At 39.3% G+C, this 26,837-nt stretch overlaps 1 protein-coding gene across 1 annotated transcript in view; it reads right to left on the bottom strand.

The window, feature by feature from the left end:
- The window catches only part of LOC139155471 (uncharacterized), a 67,283-nt gene extending 40,976 nt beyond the window's left edge, over positions 1 to 26,307 (bottom strand). The window contains exon 1 of the mRNA XM_070730608.1: positions 26,147 to 26,307. The gene's annotated coding sequence lies outside the window, so the exon portion shown is untranslated. The remainder of the gene's footprint in view (positions 1 to 26,146) is intronic.
- Between the last annotated feature and the right edge of the window lie 530 nt (positions 26,308 to 26,837).

Genomic DNA, 26,837 nt, shown 5'->3' with positions numbered 1-26,837 from the left:
ATAGTTCAGTGACATTCTAATCAAATTATCTTGTACATGAGTAAAGAAGATTGTTTCTTTTGGCCCAAACATGTAGACTCTTCCCAACCTAGTTTTCTGAAGTCAAATCATAAATAATTGCCAGCACTCAAGAGTGGGGCATATCTGTGCATTAGTTTAATGCTCTCTGAGGCACCAGCTCATTTTAGCCCCTGTTACAACTATTATAATCATTTCAAAAGGTCTGAGTCATGTAATAGTCCTTTCAGCTGCAACAGGAGGCTTGTAGTATTATAAACCCCTTTGGGGAAAATGCAGGATAGTACGCAATATTCTTTAAACCTGCAGACAAGCCGTCTCTACCTATTTCTGTTCACAACAGATTTTTCATTCTGCGTGAAAAATGAGGCCTGCCTAGGCCTTGTGCTCGGGTTGCTGGCTCTTCCAGCCTCTCCTCCCACCTTGCCTCGCCCTGTGTTGTGTTGCCTTGTCTGGTGGTAAGCCAGGTCCAGCAATGTCTTCCGCTGTCTGCACACACAAATGCAGATACCCATATAACAATACACAAAAGTGTGGGTGGGATGGAAGAGGGGGGCTTGGCTGCCAGCCCAGGAGGAGATCAATCTTCCTTATCTTCTTTGGATTCAGATGAGGAACGTATGACCGACCCACGCATGCGTAGAGCAATGCATAGGAGAGAACAACTTAAGACATATTACAGGAGATAAGAGGCCACCTGTGGTTGGGTGGGGCTCCAGTAATTAGAGCTGCTGATAAAATAGCAGCATGCTGGCTTTGCCATTATGGAAGATTATCTGATCGTACTGGTTTGGGATGTGACTTGCTGTTTCAGGACTCTGTTTGTTGATTTTTCAAGACTTTGAAACCACGGCAGAGCAAAGTGTGTGAGTTTTACCTCATGGAAGAAAGAGGGCTGTTAGCTGCTAGCTAAGTACCTAAGGACGGTTTAAGGGGTTTTTACAACCTACAAGGTTGTTTTTGGGAAGAGGGCTCTTTGCAATACAAAAAGGGTGCTTTGTTTCTTTTGAGTTTTGTGATAAAAAACATTGTTTTTGAATTTTCAACATGTGTGTGTGTGTCTGAATTTTTTACCCTTGAATTTTCGGGAGGCTCATACCATAGAGCACGGCAGAACAGGTAGGTAGGTAGGTAGGTAGGTAGGTAGGTAGGTAGATAGATAGATAGATAGATAGATAGATAGATAGATAGATAGATAGATAGATAGCCCCCACAATCCGGGTCCTCATTTTACCCACCTCAGAAGGATGGAAGGCTGAGTCAACCTTGAGCCGGTGATGAGATTTGAACCGATGACATGCAGATCTAGCAGTCAATCAGCTTTAATGGCCTGCAGTACTTCACTCTACCCACTGCGCCACCCCGACTCTTCCATATTGCATGCTTCTTAACTGCTGGGTGGGCAGTAGTCAGGGAGTGAGCAGTGGGACTTTACCCCATTGAACCGTTAGGAGCACAAACCATGTCTGGCTATCAGTTCCAGTGTCATTAAGTCACTGTGCCACTCCGTCCCCCTAGTCCAGCTAGTGAATTCACCGTACAACGTGCCCATAAGCATTGATGGTACATAGGCTGCGGAGAAAGCCCAGTAGAAGGGTTACCCTAATAAATGATCTCTTGAGATATAATTAACTCATGGGAAGCCTGGTGGTTTCCAACCTGCACTGAATTGTACAGTTAAAAAAAAAAAAGCTACACACTATTTAGTTCCTTTGCAAAGGAATAGATAGAAGCAAAGCACAATCTTCTGTTTTAAAACAAGCTGAGAAGGAAACTCATCTATTGGAAGCAGGGCAGATAGCGGGGGGGAAAACTGTAGGAGAATATCTCTGCCAGGCATTAATAATAATAAATTCTACCTGTGACAGCAATTTGAGACATTGGAAATCTTGCAACTATGCCATTTTGAATTATTCACCACTTGGGAAATGCACTGATATTTCATTTGGCGGCTATGCAAGCATCTTAGGCGACACTCAAGTGCACAGTACAAGACAAGTTACCAACCAGGATGAGTCCATCAAATAGATTCTGACACCTTGGACAAGTACATTTCCCTGGGATTTATATGCTAGCAATATTCTGGATGATAAAATAAAGCAGGGAGGAGGGAGATGCGGACCTTGCTAAAATGCCATCCCTATCACAGCGAGGTTAACTTTGGGAAAAGAGAAACAATACTGGATGGAGAGACTGGCCCTTCTCTATCAAACTGCAATCCAAGCCAAGGATGAAATCTTGGATGTTTGCCTTGGGTTAAAAGGGGAACATTGAGAGACATTAACCTTCTAGTTCAGGAGGAAGAAAAGAAGAAAATAACTGCTCTAAAATATTGCAAGAAATAAATATATCCCCAAATCCCAATATTTTTTTCCTAGTATTGCAACAAAAAAAAAGGTGGAGTGGAGACAGAAAGAGAGGATGGGAGGGAGGAAAGGAATTAAAAAAAGAGAGAGTAGGATTTTAGACTTGCTAGGAAGATATTCAATATTATTCTGCATTGGTATTTATTCTTCTTTCGTTTATTACTTGTTTATGGTCCCCACTCAGGCAGAAGGCTATTCAAGCTAATTATGGCAGGGATATCCAACCTTGGCAACTTTAAGACTTATAAACTTCAATTTAGAGCATGGCTGGCTGGGGAATTCTGGGAGTGGGAAGTCTACAAGCCTTAAAGTTATCAAGGTTGGACATCCCTAACTTATAGCCGCCCCGAGTCTTTGGAGAGGGGCGGCATACAAATCTAATAAATTATTTATATTATTTATATTTATATTTATATTTATATTTATATTTATATTTATATTTATATTTATATTTATATTTATATTTATATTTATATTTATATTTATATTTATATTTATATTTATATTTATATTTATATTTATATTTATATTTATATTTATATTTATATTTATATTTATATTTATATTTATTATTATAGGTCACAGAAGCAAGGCAGTGCTTTAAATTTCTTCCAAAAAAAAAAACAGGACCCCCCCCAAAATATATCACCCATTGAGGAAAGTTGGGAAGAATTAAAGGTATACTATTTATCCTGATATCTTGGCAATCCTCAGTATTTGGGGGAAGATGGACACATTTCTGTTGGGATAAATAAGTCTGCATCAATTTACATTTATTTATTTATTGGATTTGTATGCCGCCCCTCTCCGCAGACATTGAAGGAAAACCAAGGGAAATCCTCAAAACCATGAAAAAGCAAAAGTTAGAATATTTCAGATTTGTGATGAGACACCCAGAAAAATATGGCACGCTTCACTTAATCCTCCAGAGAAAGACTGAAAATCCAGGCAGAAGAACATCATGGCTTCAAAATCTAAGGGACTGGACTGGTTTGGACAAAACTCAACAGCATTTTTTTGTATGGCTGTGGATAAAAAAATAGGATTGCCAACATGTCCCATGTCATATATGGCACAAGAAGAAAAATCAATTTCCAACAGGAAAAATATAGACAGTCGTCAACTTATAACAGTTTGTTTAGTGATTGCTCAATATGACAATGCCACTGAAAAGAATGCCTGAAAATGGTATTTCAACTTCTCCCTCTTCATAATCATGTTATCAAAATTCAGACACTGGGCAATGTGGTTCATATTGATGTTGGGGTCATGTGATCATCATTTGCAAGGTTCTACCAAGCAAAGTCAATGGGGAAGTCAGATTCATTTAACTATCATGCTAATAGAGTAGTGTAGTGTAGGGTAGGAGAGAGGAGTAGAGTGGAGTAGAGTGGAGTGGAGTGGAATGGAATGGAATGGAATGGAATAGAATAGAATAGAATAGAATTCTTTGTTGGCTAAGTGTGATTGGACACACAAGGAATTTGTCTTTGGTGCCTATGGGATTGGATGGCATAAAAGTCAAACAAACAAACAAACAAACAAACAAACAAACAAACAAACAAACTCTCAGTGTACCTAAAAGAAAAGATATATGCTCCCAGCGTACTTCAACAAAGTTACATACTAACTCAATAGTTTCATTGATTCACAACTGTGGCAAGAAAGATCATAAAATGATGGGAAACTCACTTAACTACCTCGCTTAGCAAAAAAAGAAATTGCACTCATTTGTGGTTGTAAGTTGAAGACTGCCTATAGATCAAGGCTCATCATTTTGTTAGATCATAGCTCATCACTTTGGATCGGGTTGCATTAGTTATATTTTAGAGGTTCATTACTCTTGTTACAATTCATGACAGATTAGGCAGATCACATAATAGGTCTTCAGATTTTTTTTAAAAAAAGGGCAAAAGTATTAATTATAAAATGTTTTAAAACATGTAAATTATTCCCCATGATTCATGAACCCTGTAGTCCAATCGAAATGAACTAAAAGGGAAAATCTCTTTGCTAAATCTGGATATTGCACATTTTTGCTGCAATCCGGTATTTTATTGCTTGATTTAAAGTTATACTCAGTTGTTTAAATTGAACAGTACCTGGATAACATAATGTGAATAGGAGTTATTCACATAAGGAGTATACGGTTGCCTAATACAGTGGTACCTCATCTTACGAACGCCTCTTCTAACGAACTTTTCAAGATACGAACCCGGTGTTTAAGATTTTTTTGCCTCTTCTTCCGAACTATTTTCACCTTACGAACCCAAGCAGCTGCTGCTGGGATGAAGGGGTTTCTTTTTTCCCCCTTTTTTGCAGAAAGAACAGGGAGGGGCTGCTTGGAGTAGGAAATTTTTGCCAAGAACAAGGTGCTTGCAAAGGAATTGAAAGGGTGTCTTTTGAAGAAAGAAAAGGGAGGGGCGCCCCCCTTGCCTTTCTTCCTTCCCACTCACCCTTGAGCCTAGCCCTCTGTTCGCCTCCCTTCTAAAGTTTGGGATTTTCATGAAGGATTTGCAGGCATTATTTGCTTTTACATTGATTCCTATGGGAAACGTTGTTTCATCTTACGAACTTTTCACCTTACGAACCTCCTCCTGGAACCAATTAAGTTCGTATGATGAGGTACCACTGTTAGGCTATTCAAACTAAGCATAAAATTTAACACTGGAAGAAAAACCTCACATTAAATCGTGCCAAGGAATACAAAATTTAAAACTGTCATAGCATACTACTGGGTTTTTAAAACCCACTAGGAATCCTCTCAGTTAAATAAAAGAAAACCTTAATATTAAGCAGAAACTAAGAAATGTTTGCAGTTGAAATTAAGAAGATATACAAGCTGCCTCAATCAATTCTTGATTATTATTATTATTATTATTATTATTATTATTATTTTAACACAGTAAACACAAATTTTCTATCAAGGATTCTTGAAATTATTGGGATAGATAATGACAATTAAGTGATAAATATTTGAATATTAATTGATTATGATCTGGAATTTTTATATTGTTTTAATATTCCTATAATTATAGAGTTTGGTTTTTCTCCTTGTTTATCTTGCTCTTTCCTTTTTTCTCTTTTTCTACTTTTCTCTTTTCTTTCTCTTTCTTTTTTTGAATTATAATTTTCTTTCTTTGTTATTGTTTGTAGTGGATAAAGTTTTCTTTCTTGTAAGGATTTTTAGAGAATACATAAGAAGGAGGAGTAGGCACTATGGCATATTTGAAGTACTAAAGGAGGAGAATATTAATTTAATAAGGTTTTAAAAGAAATTAAGCTTGAATTCAATTTGAAGAAAATTAGATACCTAGATGACAAAATTATATGTCAAGGTTGGGGGGGGATTGGATTGACACTGGAAGTAATTCATTTGGAACTAATAATTTTGGGGGCAGATTAATTATATATAACGTACTAACTCGATATAGTTTTTTATTATATATGAAAATATTTCCAAATGTATTGAAAAAGTTTGAATGGAGATTTTTTAAAAAAAATTACCCCCCAAAAAAGTGGGGGAGGATTTCTAGGAAAACCAGATTTGCTTCCTTTGGGAAGCATGAATTAGATTTCAAAACTGGATCAAATCCAAATCCTTGTGTGTGCTTCAAATACTGCCCTATCATTTTACTCCTTTTGGCATAAAATTAATTCAAAATTGCTGCAGATCAACAATGTGGTAATGCCTGAATAGGTAATGGAAACGACTCTTTGGTGCTTAAAAAAATTGTACTGGCACTCAGAAATTCATGTCTGGCTGCACTCCAGTAGTCCAAGCAAAACATCTTTCATAATTCTGCTGGTTGGTTTAAGCTGCCAGGATTGACAGGCGATACTCTGAACAACTAAAATATGTGCTGTCATGCAGAGCTACATCTTTCATAATTATGGACCGTGTATGTCTGCCCAAGCCCACCAGTGTTTGGAATATAGGAACAAAAGGCCACAGCTATATCAGACGACCCTCTCTATTCCTTTCTAGCATGTCTCTGACTGTAGGCTTTTGATTGAACTACAAAGGCCTTCAAGAATTTGAAAAGCTGTTAGATACAAAAAAGGAAAGACCTGTTCTAGTTTCTCACAAGGACAGTTTTGCATTTAATTGTGATGTAAGGTGTAAGAAAAAGAGGTTTGGCTGAACATTAAAAGAAAGGTCTTGGCAATAAGAACAATTTAACTAGTGATGGGTTGTGTCTCTAGAAAGAATGAATTGACAAATTAACTAATCAGCAACATGCCAGTCCTGACATTTTTACACTAAGGGTTGGACACAGATTCACTCAATCTCCAAATTCCAGCATTCACACAATTCACTCCGCTAATGCACTACTTTAGAACAAAATGATAGGACAAAACATATCTAGAAATGTGTTGTATCTGGCACTTGTACATACATGGGAATGCTAAATGTGATAATGGATTGGAAGAATTCATTCCAGATTTGTTGCATTCTTAGCATCCCCCATCTTAGCAATAGCAATTAGCATTTAGACCTACTGTATATACCGCTCCGCAGTGCTTTACAGCCTTCTATAAGTGGTTTACAGAGAGGAAGCATATTGCACCCAACAATCTGGCTCCTCATTTTACTGACCTTAGAAGGACGGTTGGCAGTTCTGTGTTAGCAAAAACTTCAGAAGAGAAGGATTTAGGGGTAGTGATTTCTGACAGTCTCAAAATGGGTGAGCAGTGCAGTCAGGCGGTAGGGAAAGCAAGTAGGATGCTTGGCTGCATAGTTAGAGGTATAACAAGCAGGAAGAGGGAGATTGTGATCCCGCTATATAGAGCGCTGGTGAGACCACATTTGGAATACTGTGTTCAGTTCTGGAGACCTCACCTACAAAAAGATATTGACAAAATTGAACGGGTCCAAAGACGGGTTACAAAAATGGTGGAAGGTCTTAAGCATAAGTATCAGGCAAGTCTTCATGAACTCAATCTGTAAAGTCTGGAGGACAGAAGGAAAAGGGGGGACAGTAGCCCACTTATCAGATTGTCCCCCATCCAATGTGAATGTTGTTAATCTGGGTTTATATGATTCTCCTAGATTATATCATTTCATGAAAGGCACAGTGGCACAGTGGTTAGAGTGCAGTACTGCAGGCTCCTTCCGCTGACTGCTAGCTGCCTGCAATTTGGTACATTGAATCTCAATAGACTCAAGCCTTCCATCCTTCAAAGGTGGGTAAAATGGGGACCCAGATCAATGGGTGAAATATGATGACTTTGTATACCAATTAGAGAGAGTTGTAAAGCACTGTAAAGTGGTATATAAGTCTAACTGCTATTGTTATCACTATCTGCAGTGAGAAAGTGAAGTTTTAGAGATCTTTACCTAGGGAATACTACTGTTAATGTAGGTACCAGCTGGAACTTGAATCCTGGTCTCCTGCATCAAAGCCTAGTGCCCCAAATACCTCTGGATCATTCAGCCACTCTTCAGGGAGGGCTCAGAGACAAAGAGGTCTCAATAACAATCTAACTTTTAGTGGCAAGGTGCAAACAGGAACAGCTTATTATTGAACAGCACAACCAAGTAGCTAGCATTGTATACAAGAATGTCTGTTATGGACGAGATGCTCCCAAACACGGGAACTTCCATAGAAGGTCATGGAGAATAACAGGGCTAAGAACCTGTGAGATTTCCAGATCCAGACTGACAAGAAGGAGATGTTCAGTCAACCAGACATCTTGCTAGAAGACAAGATTGATATAGAAGTCCCAAGTGACAGCAACAAAAGGGAGAAAGAATATGAGAAGCTGGAGAAGTACCACAGCCTGAAAGGGGAACTAGAGAGGATGTAGGAAGTAAACACCCAAGAGATCCTTGTGGTGATGTTTCCAAATGTAAAATAATGCACTTGGGGAAAAGGAATCCTCAATCTGAGTATTCTGTGTTAGTAAAAACTTCAGAAGAGGATTTAGGGGTAGTGATTTCTGACAGTCTCAAAATGGGTGAGCAGTGTGGTCGGGCGGTAGGAAAAGCAAGTAGGATGCTTGGCTGCATAGCTAGAGGTATAACAAGCAGGAAGAGGGAGATTGTGATCCCCTTATATAGAGTGCTGGTGAGACCACATTTGGAATACTGTGTTCAGTTCTGGAGACCTCACAAAAAGATATTGACAAAATTGAACGGGTTCAAAGACGGGCTACAAGAATGGTGGAGGGTCTTAAGCATAAAACGTATCAGGAAAGACTTAATGAACTCAATCTGTATAGTCGGGAGGACAGAAGGAAAAGGGGGGACATGATCGAAACATTTAAATATGTTAAAGGGTTAAATAAGGTTCAGGAGGGAAGTGTTTTTAATAGGAAAGTGAACACAAGAACAAGGGGACACAATCTGAAGTTAGTTGGGGGAAAGATCAAAGGCAACATGAGAAAATATTATTTTACTGAAAGAGTAGTAGATCCTTGGAACAAACTTCCCGCAGACGTGGTTGGTAAATCCATAGTAACTGAATTTAAACATGCCTGGGATAAACATATATCCATTGTAAGATAAAATATAGGAAATAGTATAAGGGCAGACTAGATGGACCATGAGGTCTTTTTCTGCCGTCAGTCTTCTATGTTTCTATGTGATAGAATTGGGGCTGGGATTGCTAAGCTCCAACAGATCCAGAAACAGCATAAGAATGTTCTATCCCAGGGGTCGGCAACCTTAAATACTCAGAAGAGCCATTTGGACCCATTTCCCACAGAAAAGAAAACACTGGAGCCACAAAGCCCTTTTGACATCTAAAATGTAGATAACACTGCATATATCATTTTTTACCTTTATGCTATGTATAACACAACTAGAATGTGTTGCATTTATAAAATCAATGACCCACTGCAGAGAAAACAACATTTTTATTTCTGCATACAACAAAAGCATTTTGAACTCCATAAAAAAAGATGGATCCAAAAGCTCAATAAATCACATGCTGGTGCTTGTGAGGCATATTTTGAGCAACAGGGAGACTCAGCAGAGGGATAAAAGAGCCACACACGATTCCAGAGCCATTGGCTGCCATATCCATAAGACCCCTGTCCTATCCAGAAGAGTTTGATGCTAAGAAGATCTAAGATACTGTGCAGAACCTGAAACTCCTGGACCTCTGATAGAGGAACTGAGATTGAGGAATACACATACCGCCAACAAGCCTGAGAATGAGTTTTGTTTAATTAACAAAACTTCAGATGTAATGGATAATGTATATACGCTCATGTGCATTCACTGTAGAAATAACTGTTCTTCCTTGTTTACTTCCTGCTTCCAAAATTGCTAGTGGTTAATCATTAGTCACTTCTGCTCCAGATTCCAAGAGCAAGCTGATGCCTTTATCAGAAACAAAGCAAACAAGAAAACAAATTGTTTTCTACTAGAACATACTGTACTATCATGGGCATGGCTTTAAAAGCCCAAGGCCGCCATATACCGTGAGCAATCAATTGCATCAATGGATAATTTCAGTTTATACCACAACATACATTTAAAAATCACTGTTTAAATTCTGTCCTTTGACAAAGCCCAAGCTTACTTTTCCATAACCCGTTGGTCTTCCAATTTCTGTTATACTGACTTATAAAGGGCAATGTCCCATTGAACTGAAAGCCAGACCAATGGTTATTGACTAGATCAGCCTGCCAGACCTGTTGGTTTCTAATCCCAAAGGTGCTTTTTCAAGAGGCAATTGGACTTCCTTGTTTGAAGACATTTCACTTCTCATCCAAGAAGCTTCTTTGGTTTTCACTGGATGGCGGGGAAATGGAAGGATTTATTCAGACAGCATATCATTTGCACTTTTTTAGAGACTCGTTGAGGCCACCTAGAGATTTATCTGTATCATCAAGGTCATGATTTTGCAAGTGGGTATGGAGTAGTGCAAATGGGTGTAGAGCCTTCTTAGAACTGTTGAAAGGACTGTGTTTTGGACTGGAGATAATAATAATAATAATAATAATAATAATAATAATAATAATAATAATATAATAATAATAATAATAATAATAATAATAATAATTATTATTATTATTATTATTATTATTATTATTATTATTATTATTATTATTATTATTATTATTATTATGCAAGTGAAGCAGACAGTAGTAGAAGAAGAAGCATGCATTAGCTGACTATGTGAAGGGGAGCCAAGAGTCAGCATTGATGGAGGTCAACAATAGGAAGCTTCCCAAAGTGAAGCCAACTAAGGACCAGTACAGAAAAACTGTAAGTCAATGTCGTATGGACAGTTGGCGGAACAAAGCATTGCATGGCCAGTTCTTGGAGAAGATTGAAGGCAAAGTGGATAAAGAAAATACCTGGTCATGGCTTACAAGTGGAACACTCAAAAAGGAGACAGAAGGACTAATACTGGCGGCACAAGAACAGGCCATTAGAACAAAGGCTGTCAAAGCCAGAATTGAAAAATCAACAGACGATCCAAAGTGCTGACTCTGTAAAGAAACAGATGAAACAATCGGTCACATACTCAGCTGCTGCAAAAAGATCACACAGACTGACTACAAGCATAGACATGATGCTGTGGCACAGATGATCCACTGGAACTTGTGCCGGAACTACCATTTACCAGTGGCAAAGAAATGGTGGGATCATAAGCCCCCAAAAGTGGTCGAAAATGAGCAAGCAAAACTACTATGGGACTTCCGACTTCAGACTGACCGAATTCTGAAGCATAACACACCAGACATTGTGATTGTGGAGAAAAAGAAAGTATGGATTATCGACATCGCAATCCCAGGAGACAGCAGAATTGAGGAGAAGCAGCTAGAGAAATTAGTGAAATACGAAGATCTAAAAATCGAGCTGCAACGACTCTGGCATAAGCCAGTGAAAGTAGTCCCAGTGGTCCTTGGCACGCTGGGCACAGTACCAAAGGATCTCAGCGGACATTTGAAAACCATCGGAATTGACAAAATCTCCATCTATCAATTGCAAAAGGCCACTTTACTGGGATCGGCAAACATAATTCGCCACTACATCACTCAGTCTTAGGTGCTTGGGAAGCGCCCGACTGGTGATGAAATATGAAATCCAGCATAGTGATCTCGTTTGCTGTGTTGTATTGACATAATAATAATAATAATAATAATAATAATAATAATAAGAAGAAGAAGAAGAAGAAGAAGAAGAAGAAGAAGAAGAAGAAGAAGAAGAAGAAGAAGAAGAAGTCTTTGAGAATGGTATGCACCTTCCTAGAACAGCGAGATGTGAAGATATCATCCAGGGCGGTTAGCTGGAGCCCAATGATGTTCTGGGCAGTTTTAATAATTCTAATAATATCATCTCCTCATTTAAAAGAATGCAAATGACCAGTTGTCTGCAAATGTAAAACCATTCATTTCTCACCACCCAGTCAGAGCTGAAGCAGCTTCTTGGATGAAAAGCAAAATGTCTTCAAAGAAAAACCAGAAGATACCTCTTCAAAAAACCATCTTTGGGACAACTATGATCTGGATGACTGAGAATCTTCATAGACACTGTTGGTTTCTTGAAATTATACTTCCTGGAATTTTTGATGCAGCTTAATGTATATCAAAAGGGACTATTTCATCAGGGCGTTCATAGCTAACTGTATTTTAGAGTTCCCATTCATGAACTTTTCACTAAAACTTATAGAACGCCTAAGTTTCCTTGGAGTACAATTTTGAAACTATCTTATGGAATCTGCTGTGAAGAAGAAGAAAATCATCATGGGTGACTAACTCCAATCCTCTGTTTTTCACATAAGTGCCTCCTTCGTGATCATCATGGAAACACTTCAGCGGTTGAAACTGTCCCTGTTGCCTTTTGTTTAGCTGAGTTATGAAATATTTGTCAGAGTTTGTTGCAGCACAGACATTCAGACAATTCAGCAGGATTCAAAACTTCTTTATATGTATAATAACACATAAGGGAAATATACAATACCCATATTGGGTTTTTTCCAGCATGGTAGAGAGAAGAGATTGTAAATAGGTACAGAGACCCGGGGCAGCAAAACAAAGGAACTCTTCTATATACAGAGACTGTTAAGCTAAGCAATGCCCAAACTGTTTCAGTCACCAAACAGCCCTCATTGGCTGACCTGTTGCTATGCCTATTCCAATTCACAAATATATCCACACTGACAATATTTAATTCAGAAAGGAGAAAAAATAATAATAGAAACTATAGAAAAGACTGGATTCCATTAATGCAAGCCCCCATCCCCCAAACAATAAATAGTAGTAGCAGCAATATTTGGGCAGGGAGACAATGAGAAAGAAATTAGATGCAAAAAACTGACTGTTGAGACAAAGCAAACACCCTGAGTTAAGAATGTTTTTGTCAATTGTGTGCATCAAAGGGAGTCCTGGGGGGGGGGAGAGAGATGAGCAATAGTTTTATAATTTCTACTTTTTCTTTGACAAATATCCACTTTGGGATGGAAACACCCTCATCACTTTATTGAATAGTTGCTCTTCCATGATTGACAAGAAACTGGATTGTTTACAAATGAACTTCAGAAAACTATTAGGAATATGGGATGTCTTCAGGGAGGAAGTTCACAATAATCAGATTGGAATAATTGCACCTGTACAACCAACCAACTGGTTTTATTTATTTATTTATTTGTTTGTTTGTTTGTTTGTTTGTTTGTCTGTCTCTGTGTTTGTTTATTTGATTTTTATGTCGCCCTTCTCCTTAGACTCACAACATGTTAGCAATAGCACTTTTTAACAGAGACAGCATATTGCCCCCACAATCCGGGTCAATATGAGAGTCAATTGGGCCTAGTGGTTAAAGGAGCAATCTAGAAATTAGGAGGCCATGAGCTTTAGTCCCACGTTAGCCATGGAAGGTTGGCTGGGTGATTTGGGGCAATCACTAGGAGACTGTAAGTTCTAGTCCTGCTTTAGGCATGAAGGTGTATTGAAAGATTTCCTGTCTTATTTGAAAAAAAATAATTAAATGGGATAGGTGGATGGGTAGATAGATAGGTAGGTAGGTAGGTAGGTAGGTAGGTAAATAGATGGATGCATGGATGGATGCATCGATACATGGATAGATAGATAGATAGGTAGATAGATAGATAGATAGATAGATAGATAGACAGACAGACAGACAGACAGACAGACAGACAGACAGACAGACAGACAGATATAGATGATATAGAGATAGATACACAAACACGAACACACACACACTTTATATACACAGTATTTATATAAATGTGTAAAGTAAAACATTAGGTTCCATTACCATATGTAAAGGTTTTCATTGTAAAGAAGAAATACAACAGAAAATAATGAAAACACAAAACTAGTTTATGTGGTAAGTAAATAAACAATGCAACCCACCTGTAGAATTTGAATTCATAAGGGCAGTTCCTTAGATTGAGAAACCACTCCACCATCTCCTTAGGCTTTGATGAGATTGAAGATATACAACACACTGACATATCAGGTGGAGCGCGTGATTGCAGTAACATTATCTTAAAAGTTATATAACACTAACCTGTTAGAAATGTGCAGATTTAACACACTGTTTTTCGTACATGGGGAATAAGTAGAAAAAAGGAAATTTATCATGCGTACCAATAATGCAAATCAACATGAATTCAGAGAAGAAGAAAAATATTCAGAAAAAAAATCAAGATTGGGACTTGGAAGCTTGGTTTGATACTGATCATAATTCCAAGGTATGTCCATGCCATGTCTTTAATTTTACCATATATTCCAGTGATGGCAAAACCTTTTTTTTCCTCGGGTGCCGAAAGAGCGTGCGTGCGTGCATGCAATTGGTGGGCTCTGTATACTTGTGTTTCGCTTTCCCCAGGCGCCAAAGGCTTCCTTGGAGCTGGGGGAAGGTAAAATGCCCTCCTCCATCCCCCTCAAAGACTCTCTGGAATCCAAAATTGCCCTCCCAGAGCCTCCGTGTGAGCCAAAATCAGCTGGCCAGCACACTCACTTCTGTTGGGCCCTGTAGGCTTGTGTTTCACCCTCCCCAGGCTCCAAAGGCTTCCCTGAACCCAGGGAAGGGTAAAGACGTCCTCCCCCATCGCCGTGGAGGCTCTTTGGAAGCCCAAACCACCCTCCCAGAGCCTCTGTGTGAGCCAAAACTCAGCTGGCTGGCACACACATGCATGTTGGAGTCTTCGGAGAGGGGCGGCATACAAATCTAAGTAATAAATAAATAAATAATAAATAAATAAATAAGCTAGGGCAACAGCTCGCGTGCCAGCAGATATGGATCTGCGTGCCACCTGTAGCACCCATGTCATAGATTCGCCATTATTGATCTATTCATTCGCTGGTGTGCAGCTCGTAAACTTTCGCTAACAAAGTTCTATCATTCCCGCCATGTCTATGTTTATTCCTATTTTTAGCTGTTATGTTGGGTCATCCTTTTACTTGTATTTTTCCACTGAATTGCCTAGCTACTTCAGGCTATTTATGTCTTCATGCTCCTTAGTTGAAGCTACACCCTGGTTTGTAAGAGAGAGAGAGAGTTGAGAATGCAGAGGCTGAATATATTTCATAACTCAAGAAATCGGATGTGATATCTCAGTCTTGTGCCTGCAGCCTTGGCATTTACCAGGACTTCTCATTTTTTTTTGTTTCAATTTTAAATAAACTAATAAGCAGGTAGTCAGCAAGTTGGAAAGCCAAGCACCCTCCGACAACATCTCCTGTATTTCCTACAGTGCCTCCGGGCTGCCCTTATCAATTCAGAAGACATAATTCAAAAATAATGACTACAGCTGGTTACAAGCCATCACTTTGCTTGGAACTATGTCTTCCTTTGGAGAAAAAGACCTTTTGGGTTCAGGATGCCAAGAAACTTCCCAGAATTTTACAAAGGAAGGATGAGGAGCAACCTTGTTAAATGGCTTTCTAGGAAACACATGTATGGACTCATACCACAATAGCAGCTATTTTATGTGATGTGCCGGTGTCTGGAGGCTGTTGGGGCCTGGGTGGGTGTCAACAGACTCAAACTCAACGCTGGCAAGACGGAGTGGCTGTGGATTTTGCCTCCCAAGGACAATTCCATCTGCCCGTCCATCACCCTGGGGGGGGGGGAACTACTGACCCCCTCAGAGAGGGTCTGCAACTTGGGCATCCTCCTCGATCCACAGCTCACATTAGAGAAACACCTTTCGGCTGTGGCGAGGGAGACGTTTGCCCAGGTTCACCTGGTGCACCAGTTGTGGCCCTATTTGGACCGGGAGTCACTGCTCACAGTCACTCATGCCCTCATCACCTCGAGGCTCGACTACTGTAACGCTCTCTACATGGGGCTACCTTTGAAAAGTGTTTGGAAACTTCAGGTCATGCAGAATGCAGCTGCGAGAGCAATCATGGGCTTTCCCAAATATGCCCATGTTACACCAACACTCCGCAGTCTGCACTGGTTGCTGATCAGTTTCCGGTCACAATTCAAAGTGTTGGTTATGACCTATAAAGCCCTTCATGGCACCAGACCAGACTATCTCAGGGACCGCCTTCTGCTGCACGAATCCCAGCGACCAGTTAGGTCCAACAGAATGGGTCTTCTCCGGGTCCCTTCAACTAAACAATGTCGCTTGGCGGGACCCAGGGGAATATCCTTCTCTGTGGCGGCCCCGACCCTCTGGAACCAACTCCCCCCAGAGATTAGAATTGCTCCCACCCTCCTTGCCTTTCGTAAGCTTCTTAAAACCCACCTCTGACGCCAGGCATGGGGGAATTGAGATACTCTTTCCCCCTAGGCCTTTACAATTTTATGCATGGTATGTCTGTATGTATGTTGGTTTTACAATAGGGGTTTTAAACTGTTTATATTGGATTGTCATATTACTGTTTACTACTGTTGTTAGCCGCTGTTTACTACTGTTGTTAGCCGCCCTGAGTCTACGGAGAGGGGTGGCATACAAATCCAATAAAATAAAATAAAATAAAATTATGAATCAACTAGCTAAACACCCATGCTTCCCTATGAAACTATGTGATGGGACTTGATAAATTGGCACTTAAAGTTTGAAAATCAATGAATAGTTAAAAAAGGGACTGTATTATTTCATTAGAGATGGTAAGCTAAGTTTCTGTTACAGATGTAATCATTGTTTGCATAGCAAATTTGTCCCTTAGATGGATTTCTCAGGACCGCTCAGGACCTCCCTGTAAACAGCACTCCTGGGTTTGCTATTTGACTGGAGGATGACCGGGCTGTTGGGTCAACTGACTCTAGAGAATGTCACATAGAACTGGCCATGGGAGAAACAGGCAGCTTCCCTTACTTGTTTTTTCCTAAACACATCTGTAAATCTTTTCCTGCATTTTTACCCCCTTTTCCCTTTAACTGGTGTTGCAGTAGAAGGAACAGATTCATCTGAACTGAGGAGGAAAATAAGGGGGAAAGTATCTGTTTCTGTCTACCAGCATCCATTGGTTTTAATCTGGCTATGATCCTGTGTGAGAAAGTTGAGGGATATTTGGAAACTCAAACAGTATTTGCTATGTAAGCAAGGAGACAGGAAGGTGTCTGTGTGTGGCTTAGCTCAGCTGTTCTGTAGTAAAGCTGCTTGTTGCAGTGAAAGCAAAAGTGAAACTGAAATGCCTCTGCTTGTGTTTTGCATTTGGATCAGATTTCTTTTCAGGTGGGGAGGGGGAAGTAGAACACCTTAGCATCAGAGCTTGTTAATAATAATAATATAAGAAATACTCATGCTCCAATGGTCATTTTGAAAAAAATCCTTTCTTAGTGAGCACTTAGAAGGCAAGAGGAACATATGTGACTAGTTATGATAGAGTACCCCAAGGTTACTTACAACTCTATTCTAAATTCCAACAGCCCCTCCATAAGATCACATGATTGCATTTTGGAAAATTGCCATGCATTACAACCATTTGCAATATCCCACCATTACATGACTGCAATTACATTGGATGGTTGTTGTTTTTTGCCAGAAATATTGGTGTTTACTTCCAGTTTCTCATACAAAAAAAGTCTATCTCAGACCGTATTTTTATTTAACCACCATGGTGATTCACTTAATGACTAAAGTAAAAAAAAAAGGTTGTAAAATTGAGCCTGGCCACATGGGTTTAGCAATTGGCATGACTGATGACCATAATTCTCGGCTTAAGTAAGGTATGGTTCTAAATTGGGAACTGTCTTCAGTAGTTCACAAAGGGCTTAACTTGGCCTGTTCTCAATCTTCCAAATATGCCCTGATCTCCAAAAGAACTTGAATATAAAGATTTCCTAAGATTTCATCCTCTGTGGGAAAACAGGAGCAAGGTGGACATTTTTGAAACAAGCAAAACCTTATAGACGGACCTCACTCCATAAAATACCTTGGCATACTCATATCAAATGACCAAGGTGTCAAAGGCCACTGCAACAGCATCGCCAAAAAGGCTTCAAGAGTTGTTACCTAATCCTACATAGCTTCTACGCTGGTAATCTCACACTACTAACCAGAACATACACATTTTTCACCAGACAAATCCTTGAATACAGCTCATCAGTTTGGAACCCACACCTCATTTCACACATAAACATTCCAGAAAATGTCCAGAAATACTTTACTAGAAGACCTTTCCACTCGCAACAGAATACCCATGCAACGACTTACAATCCTAGGCTTAGAAAGCTTAGAACTACATCATCTTAAACACGACCTAGCATAGCCCATAAAATCATCTGCTACATCCTCCTTCCTGTCAACGACTACTTCAGCTTCAACCACAACAATACACAAGCACACAACAGACACAAACTTAAAATAAACCGCTCCAAACTCGACCGCAGGAAATACGACTTTAGTAACTGAGTAGTTAATGCATTGAATTCACTACCTGACTCTGTAGTATCATCACCCAACCCCCAAAACTTTGCCCTTAGACTATCCACTATTGACCTCTCCCAATTCCTAAGAGGTCAGTAAGGGGCGTGCATAAGTGCACCAGCGTGTCTTCCGTCCCCTGTCCTAGTGTTTCTCTCTTACTAGTATCACATTTATAAACATTATTATATCTTTGTATACCACCAATATGTACTTGACAAAACAAATAAATAAATAAAATAAATTGCAGATTTATTTTATTTCCATACGTTGCTTGACCTTTCTGGAAAGCACGGCTACAAAACTGAACAAACAAAAGAGTAAAAATCAGCCCTCAGATCCACTCAGCTGGCTGCCCCTTTTTCCTTCTCATACCTTGCAGGAAAACAGAGACCTTCAGCTCCCCCTGTACTTAGCTAGGCTTCTGTGCTATGCAACAATCAGGCAGGTGCACCTGGAAAAATTGGAAAGTTTCCTAAATCCAAGTGAGTTGAAAGCCCAGAGATGGAAAGTTAGAATTTTCCTCTTCCATTTCCAAACTGAAATGGGGGTACTGTTTCAAGGAAAACCATTTTGTTTGTTTGTTTGTTTGTTTGTTTGTTTGTTTGTTTGTTTGTCCAATACACAAATACATAGGAAGAAAAATAGACATGTGATAATATAAAAGAGGGTGAACGTGAACTTAGAGGAGAGGATATATGAAAGGAAGAGAATATATAAGATAGGTGAAAGAAAGGAAAGACAATTGGACAGGGGACGAAAGGCACACCAGTGCACTTATGTACGCCCCTTACTGGCCTCTTAGGAACCTGGAGAGGTCGATCGTGTAGAGTCTAAGTGAGAAGTGTTGGGGGTTAGGGGTTGACACAATTGAGTCCGGCAATGAGTTCCATGCTTCGATAACTCGAAGCAGGTTTTAACCCTGCTTCCCTTTTACAAAAATCAACATTTCCAGGTTTCTGTGTGATCCATCAATCTAAGCTGAGTTTGCTTCAGCCAGGCTGAAAGTACAGTCCACTCATTTGCAATTTGGCAATAGCAGATAATCAATTTGCCATTCTAGCCATTAAAAAAAAAAAGCCACTCCATAGTCGGAAGCCATATGTTAAGGTTTGCTCTCAAAGCTTCTTTGCAAAGAATATACTGTACACGGTTTGGCTTTGAAGGGAATGTGAAGCTTATTAAAAGAACGAAAAGCCTTCCTGCTACTTTCAAAAAGATGTTTTCTTTGTTCATTTAAAGGACTTGTTTCCCTTCTCATAATCTGGGGAATGAACAATGAAAATCAATGCAGAGCAACCCAAATTAAGTGAGCACTGGGCCCCCCAAATGCAGAAAATAACCATTAATCATATGCAGAGTCAATATTACCAATTAGTTTAGAGAATAGAATAAATCCCATCCTTGCAGGAAACAAATGGCCTTATTGTGCAACAAGAGAAGGGAAACAATATCTACTGTAGAAGAAGCCTTAAAATACTCAGAGAATGAGTTAAGAATAAAACAAAAGCCTCTTTCATGGAGAAGGAAATCATAGACTAAACCAAGCTTATAATTCTTATGTATTCAAATTAATGTTTATGCTTTGTCTGTAACCTTATCCATGCAAATATAGATAGATAGATAGATAGATAGATAGATAGATAGATAGATAGATAGATAGATGATAGATAGATAGATAGATAGATGACAGATAGATGACAGATAGATAGATAGATAGATAGATAGATAGATAGATAGATAGATAGATAGATAGATAGATAGATAGATAGATAGATAGATAGATAGATAGATAGATAGTACAGAGTGACCATGTCTGTGATTTTATCTCACCTCTTCTAATACTAGTCATAACACAACCTTCTGGGTGTGATTTGTCAGCCTTATGCTTTTTCATATTGTTCCTATCAATTAACTGGTTCATGAGGAAGGTAGGTTATTTCTGTCTTCTTGTATTTGGGTAAAATAAATCATTGAAATAGGAAAAAGCAATTAATTAAGACATTGTGTCAGACCCTTGGTTAGCTCCATGTGAAAACAAATGACAAATTGATGCATGAAGCATGGATAATGTTATTGCTAATATCTGCTAGAACAAGTTTTTAAACCCTCTTTGTGGATTCAATACTAGCAAGTAGACCCAATGTTGAAATTATCTAAAGATAAATAAAACGGAAGAAGAAGGAGAAGTAGGAAGAGAAGGAGAAAAAAGAGGAGGAGGAGGAAGAAGAGAGGGGGAAGGAAAAGGAGAAGGAGAGGAAGAGGGAGAAAGAAAGGGAAATGAAGAGAGGAAGGGAGAAGGAGAGAAAGGGAGGGAGAGAGAAAGAAAAAGAGAAAGAAAGAAGGTAAGTATAGCTGGTAAGGATTTTCTAACAATTTGGTGAACCTTTATTGATTATGCATGAGAGATACCAATATTTTTCACAGTGCATATTATAATCAATGGTGAGATAGTTATTAGTTTAGAAAAGAGCCACAAAACATTGTGGCATTGAATATTAAGATTTAGAAGTATGTTTAACATACTTGGAAATTCTATTCTACAACTTAATCTTCTTGTAGAATAAACAAAGAGATTAAATTTAAATCTCCTTAAATTTAATGAATAGATAAACCTTTCAGCAATGATAATTTGGCTTAATATTTTGGACAGTTTTTAAGAAAGATTTTGTTGTGCTGTTTTGATTATTTATATGTAGAGCAAAGTTTTTCATGGAACCACAATGGAATGATTCATTCCAGATTTAATTGGGGATACTAGGGCATGGACTATACTAGGGCTTAACCATCAATATATAGAAACATGGAACATAGAAGTCTGACAGCAGAAAAAGACCTCATGGTCCATCTAGTCTTTCTTTCTTTCTTTCTTTCTTTCTTTCTTTCTTTCTCTATCTATCTATCTATCTATCTATCTATCTATCTATCTATCTATTTATTGGATTTGTATGCCGCCCCTCTCCGCAGACTCGGGGCGGCTAACAACAGCAATAAAACAGCATATAATAATAATCCAATACTAAAACAGTTAAAAACCCTTATTATAAAACCAAACATACGTATATACATACCATGCATAAAATTGTAAAGGCCTAGGGAGAAAGCGTATCTCAATTCCCCCATGCCTGGCGGCAGAGGAGGGTTTTAAGCAGCTTACGAAAGGCAAGGAGGCTGGGGGCAATTCTAATCTCTGGGGGGAGTTGGTTCCAGAGGGCTGGGGCCGCCACAGAGAAGGCTCTTCCCCTTATACTATTTTCTGTATATTAGTCCTTCTGTAATACATTACTTAGTGGAAAACAAAATTGATGATGAAAGGAAATAGTCATTTTACATTTTTCTTTTCCTAAATATGTGCTGGCCCTACACCAGTGATGGCAAACCATTTTTTTCCTCGGGTGCCGAAAGAGCGTCGGTGAGCATTATACATGAGTACCCACACCTATAATTCAATGCCTAGGGAGGGCAAAATAGCTTCCACTATTCCCCAGAGGCCCTCTGGAGGGTAGAAACAGCCTATTTCCCAATTTCTTGTGGGGCCAGTAGGCTCGTGTTTCACCCACCCAAGACTCAATCCAAAAAAAACCTTCCCAGAGGATCTGTGCGAGCCAAAAATCAGCTGGCCAGCACACACATGCACATTGGAGCTAAGCTAGGGCAATGGCTTGTGTGCCACCTGTGGCACCTGTGCCATAGGTTCACCATCACTGCCCTGCACCATTGAACTAAAGATCTTCTTTCCCTAGGAAATTGTTACAAAGTCCAAAAGCCCTGGAGTTCAACAAGGAATTTTTCTATTTTTATTCAAAGATGGTTGTAAAAGTAGCTCAGAACAAGTATACCACCTGCCAACATTTCATATGAGAACATTACAATGTGGATCACACCACGAGAGAATCCCTGAATTCTGTTACTTGTGGCTGAAAAACCATGTAGTCATTGATTCCAAGACTATGTGCCTGCCATTTCCAACTATTTAATTCAGCTACTTGTCATGGCCCACATGAGATTCTCTCACAGCACACATCTTGAAATTCATGTTCTGTTGCATTGGTGCACAGCAGCTGCTCTAATACATCACGTTTCCTCTGGATAGTAAAATAACCCACTTTCTGATTTGCACAAGACATTAAGCCATCAACGATGTAAATTGGCTGGGTTGGACGCACAGTAAGCAAACCCCAAAACAAATAAACAATACACACAAAAATTTCAAGGTTAAAAGGAACCAAGCTTTGCGCACTCTGCACATGGAGTCATTAGGTGTTTAACAGCCTTGATTGGATGCATTGTATGGGCACAGTATGTGGAAGAATGCTTGGTGTTAAAAGGCCATGGCAAATTCTGATACAAAATTGATCTGACTCCTAAATTAATGTGGCGTTCAACCATTAATTAAGCTGCACTCTCCTTATTTCCCAAGAGTACTACAATGAAAAAGAATGTCAAGACGCTTGGAAAGGAAATATTTTCTGGAGGAATTTGATTCAAAATGCATAATTCAATGCAACTTTTACACAACCATTTTCCAAAAGGAATTGAGGGAATGAAATAGACTAGACTTTATTGGTGGGTGCATAAAAAGGTGGGATGAATCACAAATTTGGGGACCTATTTTTTTTTCCCACCAAGCACAGCCAGTTCCTAAGCATTGTCAAAGTTGCATGCAAACCTCATCCCATTTTCTAGATAGCCCTGAAAAAGTCAGAAGACTTCCCAATTTGGAAAACATTACAATTTTAGTGTAAATAGATTTAATATCAAATCAACCACAATAAAAAGTCAACTAAATTTCAGCCAAATCTCTCCCAATCCCAAAATACAAAAAGGACCACACAAAAAAATTCTGATCCGGTCCAGGCATAATTAATATGACTCCATCTATTTTGCACTCGTATGTCCTACAGCTGCATCAGTTGTCAGTTCCCACATGCTATCAATGAAATGAAAGTGTTTAGTACGACCTCATCTATTTTTCCATCATAGCTGCACCTGTCAGGTCCTTCATTTCAAATAGGCCAATGCTAGAGCTCAGACACAACCTAATGGTTAATAGGAGTACATCTTTGCTAGCATCACATAGTCCTTTAGATTTTCGTAAACCAGATCCTGATTACTAGCAATCGGTAAAGGGAAAGTGTTCTGCCGGGCTCTAAGGTATGAGTCTCCCGAAAATTCAAGGGTACAAATTTCAGACACACACACACTTGAAAGTTCAAAAACAATGTTCCTTATCACAAAAATTCAAAAGAAACAAAGCACCCTTTTTGTATTGCAAAGAGCACTCGTCCCAAAACAACCTGGTAGTCTGTACAATCCCCTTAATCAGTCCTTAAGTACTTAGCTAGCAGCTGTGAAGGAACGTCACAGCCCTCCTTCTTCCATGAAGTGAAACACACACACACTTTGCTCTGCTTTGGTTTCAAAGTCGTGAAAAATCAACAAAGTCCAGAAACAGCAAAGCACCGTTCTGTAGAAAACAACGATCAGATAATCTTCCACAACAGCCAAGCCAGCATGCTGCTATTTATATCAGCAGCTCTAATTACTGGAGCCCCACCCAAACACAGGTGGCCTCTCTTATCTCCTGTAATATTTCTTCAATTGGTCTCTTCGATGCATAATTCTGCGCATGCGTGGGTCTAACACTTCCTCATCCGAATCGACCGAAGATAATGGAGATTGGCTTCCTGGGCTGTGTGCCAAGCCCCCCTCTTCCAAGTCTCCCCCACCTTCTTCTTCATCCGAGGAAACTGCACTACCTGACTCTGTCGGTAATAAAACAGGCCTATGACATGTTGATGTTTCCCCTGCATCCACCTCCACATTCCTTGGGGCAGGAGCTGGGCCAGAGCCAACCACAACAGAAAGCAGGCTCTTTTTTGAACTGAATCAAGTAACCAAAAAAAAGTCTATACACTTTCTCCTTGCCCCAAATTTCATTCTGCTCGCTTCAGACTAAAGCAGGCAAAATGAAACTCTATGAATTACAATATTCAAATCTACAAATATGTGTTTTTTTAAAAAAATTCCAGATAGTTATATTCAGTGATGGGCTCCTACGTGTACAGCCATGTATGCAGAACTGGTAGAAAAATATTTTGGTCAGGTACACAGAACCGGTAGAAGAATTTTGAATATTTTTCCTTTATTCCCTTCTGGGCTCAGGGTATATTTTTTTCCTATTGCAGTAAATGAGGTTGAATGTGTATAATTTTAGAAGAGCTGTGCGTGCGCATGTGAGTGTACATACATATACATTTTATATAGTAGATAATGTATATTTTTGTGTGCCTGTGTATAATATCTATGTACACATATGGCATATATACATAGAATTAAATAGTATATTTTGGATGTTCAGTAAGAGTAACTAGATAGGGAAATTGTATCTTTTTGAGGCAAGGAGAGGCCGGGCACCCTAACCCAAACCGTTGACATGAGTGACGTCTAGTTAGCCATCTTTAACCCAATCATGTGACCTTGATTGACCCAGTCTGCGTAATCCAGACTGAGGACCAATAAAGAACTAAAAGTATTGTTAAGTCCACTAGACTATACATACAGTTACAGATATTTATTTGATAAGATATGTACCATTTATTTGTGTATCCACCCATCCGTCCATCTGTCCATCCGTCCATCCATCTGTCCATCCATCCATCCATCCATCCATCCATCCATCCATCTATTTATTTATTTCCCAGAGATATGCCATTACATTCCAGAAAATTTAGGCACTTTATAATAGGGAAAAATAGAGTAAAAAGAATGAAAGAACATATACATAAACTAACAACCTACAGTTTAACTACATTTTTGGAGTAAAATGATTCTTAATTTCATACTGCACCTCCCTCCAGAAAAGCCATCATGAGTCGTCAAAAACTTTACCGAGATTGGGCAACCCAAACATAATGCAGTTAACTGTCCCAGTGGAGGGATCCATCACTGAAAATGTTGACTCCTGGGGTCCTTTCAAGTGATATATGCCATCACACCATGTTGCAACACCATCAGAATGTATTTCAGCTATCTGTCCAGAAGGATTGCATAATGATAGTAATTTCTGTCTTAAGAACTCCGTGAGTAGATAGATGGAAGTACAACAATGTTGTAAACGTTCCGTGATTGCTAAGTAGCAAATTGCATTGAAAAGGTTTAGCAAAGGAATGGCATCAAAACATTTACCACCAAGGAAAAACAAACAACGTGATGGGAAGGGTTCTTAATCTGGACAATACAGCTGCAACCCAAATAATATTCTATAGCAACCAAGTTCACGCTGCAGCATCAACCATCTACCAATTACAGCCTAAAGCAGCCCCTTTTTGCTCGTCCATCCCCCCAGCCTAGGTGTCTTTGCACAGGATTAGCCATTATCAAACTGTAGGGCAGATGCTACAAAAGAAGCTAAAAGGCTTTTCTAAATAAGGGGTGGAATTTTTTTTTGTAGGACAATTTATCTGCTCTTCTGATAACTAGCAAATCACTGTGTTTTGCTGGTTATAACATATTATCTTCTCACTTACTTGATTCCTCACTGAGAAACATACTCTTGCCTTCCTCTCCTTTCTTTTCCTCCTCCTCCTCTTCAAATAAACCTTCTCCTCTGTAAAGTAAAACTGCAAAGTTCCCAAGCCCTTGGAATGCCTGGCTGATTTCAATCCATCCCTGGCACCTTTTCACCCTGTTAAAACTTCAGTAAAATCCAACCATCTCCTCCTGTGAACTGAAGCAGTCTTTCCACCCCACCCACCACCACAAAACCCACAAAAACAGCAAGGGTGGGGTGGGGGTTTCCTTGTTTCCCAAGAAGGTTCTCGTGTACCAGCAGAGCCCACACCAGGTATTCTTGTTCATGCAGAGAACGGGCCATTAACTGCCTTGAAATTTAATCCCGCTCAGGGCATGATCTCATCTGTTAGCCCACATATAGAGACGTACGCACACACTCACCTGGCAGTGGGAGAATTTGGGAAGCCTATATCCTTCTCTGCCAGGTTCTGGGGTATGTGATTGTGTGTACGTGTTGGGTTTGTGGAAAGGAACGATCCAGGTAGTGGAATCGGCGACGAAGAAAGTTTGACCTCCTGATTTCCTTCGGCTGCGTGTAACCGTACACCTTATTTTTTCCCCTCTCTCCCTGGAATAATTAGCAGCTTGCCTTCCTCAGTTACCTGGGCTTGCCTGACCTGTTTTGCTGTAAGGTGACATCAGCTCTTTTGATCTCTCCAGTTGAATTTACATGTTCTTCGGACACAATCGCCAAATGACTGACTTTGGAATCAACCTACCCAATCTAGTCCCGACCTCCTCTTCCTCTTCCTTCCTCCTTTCCCCTCCCTCTCTCCTCTCACTTTTAAAAAAATTGTTTTTCATTTTTAAACATTGCTTAAATGTTTTTTTAATTATTTTAAATTGGTTTTTTTAATTGTTTTTCGTTTTTAGCCATCGCAATATTTTAACACGGATCTACACCCGTTTTCATAGATTATTTCTACTTGGTAATATACAATATTTCATATGTTTACAAAGTTCCATATTTTCTCCTCTCACTTTTAGTCTTATATCTTTTTCAGAGGAAGCTGCCTGTTCAAAGTCCGTGATTTTCAGGGACTTTTCTGAGTGATTGAACTGAAGCCGGGGG

Source organism: Erythrolamprus reginae, unplaced genomic scaffold, assembly GCF_031021105.1.
Source record: "Erythrolamprus reginae isolate rEryReg1 unplaced genomic scaffold, rEryReg1.hap1 H_20, whole genome shotgun sequence".
Lineage (NCBI taxonomy): Eukaryota > Metazoa > Chordata > Lepidosauria > Squamata > Dipsadidae > Erythrolamprus > Erythrolamprus reginae.
The sequence above is the reverse complement of the archived record's forward strand: the minus strand, read 5'-3'. Positions and strand labels throughout refer to the sequence as shown.